Source organism: Trachymyrmex septentrionalis, unplaced genomic scaffold (genome assembly GCF_001594115.1).
Source record: "Trachymyrmex septentrionalis isolate Tsep2-gDNA-1 unplaced genomic scaffold, Tsep1.0 scaffold16, whole genome shotgun sequence".
Lineage (NCBI taxonomy): Eukaryota > Metazoa > Arthropoda > Insecta > Hymenoptera > Formicidae > Trachymyrmex > Trachymyrmex septentrionalis.
The window spans coordinates 3,320,781-3,323,439 of record NW_017304758.1 but is presented as its reverse complement, the minus strand read 5'-3'; the positions used below and the strand labels follow the sequence as shown (position 1 = coordinate 3,323,439).

Sequence of the window (2,659 nt, the reverse complement as noted above, 5' to 3'; positions counted from 1 at the left end):
GGGGGGGGGGGGGAAACAAAAAAAAAAACGATTTTTCTAAAGTACCTAAAAATCTAGCTAGGTATAAAGATCTGAAAATATAATAAAAATAAAATAAAAAATAAAAAATTATTTTCAGACTGTATCTAGATAAATTTGTAGATACTTTAGCAAAATTGTCCTTTCTGTATAGTTACTTTCAAGTTGGACTTTTTTTTTTTTATTAAAGTCGCGTCTACAAATCTCATCTACAGTTGTTTTTGTGTTACTTCCCGATTATTCGGTTAATTTGCGTTCTGATTAAAATCCCGCAGACCTTAGTTATAACGAGAGAGATAATTGAAGAGAAGATTAAGCACAAAGACGCATAACTATTAAGAGATATTCCGTAGAAATATAACAGCGGAGGTATTTCAAACTTCGGATCTGATATTTGACTTCTCTGTTGACTTTAAGTAAACTTTGCTTTAAGAAATTTCCTTTAATGCTTGATTACATAGAAATGTATAATTTAAAAAGATTGAAGAAAGTTGTTACGCGCACGCGTGCGAGAACACGTTTCAAAAAATTTTTTTCGAAGAAGAGAAGATTTAATCTGAAAAAAAATATGACTAAAAAAAAAACTTACGGTTAAAAAGAGAATGTATGATGAATATTGGAACAATCTGTATAGAAACTTTTTTGGCTGAGTTTGGCTCTTTTAAGAATTATTCAATTGAACTTCTCATCGAGAAGAAAAGAAGGAGGAACGATTTCTAAAGCTAAGTTTCGGAGAAAAACATGAGAGGCGATACTTTTTGAAGCGTCATGTATCTGCATATGTGGAAGCCGTTTGCTCGGAAGGGTCAAAGGTGACAGGGGTGAAGGTATGAAATGCTAATGAGCCGTCTATTGTATTCGAATGCGATATTATGTCGCGACCATATTCTTTCTTCCTATGGACGCACGAAAAGATCCTTAATGTGGAGTAGCGATTTCTTCTTTTAAAATGAAACGAGGTGCTCCTTCTAAGTCTTTCTCCGTCTCACAAGACTTATTTGAAATTATAATCCGGCCGGAAGTGTTTTATAAATGCATGGGAAACGACGAGCTTATCTTCCTGCGCGTTCTTAATATTTATCTTTTTAATCCTAGCTAGGTATTTTGTAATAACTGTCGAGAATGAAAAGAATTCTATGAGAGAGAATAAATCATAAACTTTTCATGGTCAACCAGCTTTATGTATAAAATATTCGGAAAGAGCAAATAAAGTTACAAAGTTAAATATATGCCTATAAAATTTGTGTCTATACTATAAAAACTAATCAATTTTCCAATTAATATAATCGAAAATCGGAAACTCTATACTGTTTAATCCAAACATGTAATATTTAATCCAAATCTAATAATTCGTAAAATTTTTATAGATATTTTTTCTTTGAAAAAAAAAAAATACGTTTAATTAAACATAAAAAACAAATATATATTTTTAAATATTTAATAAAGTGGCAGTAATCTTACCATTACATTTATTTATTTATTTATTTGTTCGATGGTATTTCAGTTTATCGTTTTAGAGAAGTTTATGGAATATTTCCTGCACATACTTCAACTTGTGTGTTGTTTTAAAAGTTTCGAAATGGGGAAACGCATTTGTCGTGCGGACGAAACGAATTCCTTGCCTCTTTGTGCGCACGGACGGTTACTAACAAATTATAAAAATGTCGAACTACAAATCCCAGTTGTATTCATTTCACGATAGGTCGTTTTGTAAGAGTTATTGATTTTCTGTTAACGGGGACGTATCGCAAAAAATACTTTGCACACAAAAAAACGTAAAAAAAAAAAAGACAGAATTCAAATAACAATAAGTCACGTTTAAGTATGAATAGTAGCTGATACTTAATTGGTAGCGCTCAATTACGGAAATGTATGTATTATATATTACACACGAGATATACAATAGAAGCGTTGCTTCATTCGCACGTGCATTTTTCTAGCATAATTTAATTACATCAAAAAATAAACATTTATACGTTTCGCTTGCGCGATGATAAAACTTGGCGCTATACGATGAACCACAATTTTAATTGGCTCACTTTGCTTGCTCTGTTTTTTTCTTCACTTTACCGCATGGATTCATCCTATTTACTCTGGGAGATATAAAAAGCAAAAGCACCAGGATGCAATGCCGATTTCCTCGTGTTCTTAATCCCGGATATTATAGCGTAAGCATGCAGCAATGCTACAGAAAGCTTTTGTATATAGAATTATATAGATTAAGGATTTTAATGAACTGAGTTCTTTTCAAGAATATTTTATCGAAATGAGAAAAGAGTTAAATAAAATTAATATCAAGTTATAGAAAAAGAGTTGTATACAATTAATATTAAAAATATTCTTTCCCGATTATGAGATTATAAGATTGAAAATAAAGTCTTTAAGTACTTAAATTAATCTTCAATAACTGCAACTAAAGCGAAATTTAATGCTTTAAGAGTTTTTTTTAATGTTTTAAGAAGCACTCCGAATTTGAAGGCTGGTTTCGTTACTGCGCTCTTCAGTTAATAAATGGTCTGCTTCATTCGATCAGCACTCAGCTCGATCGGACTCTTGCAAGCCGCGCGAGCGGATTAGACAGTACGACCCCGACGATGCGATTACAAATGTAAATGCACTGCTACGACCAGACGTTCCACTC

At 32.0% G+C, this 2,659-nt stretch overlaps 1 pseudogene; it reads right to left on the bottom strand.

Moving 5' to 3' along the window:
* The window catches only part of LOC108745928, a 51,679-nt pseudogene that overhangs the window by 9,502 nt on the left and 39,518 nt on the right, over nt 1–2,659 (bottom strand).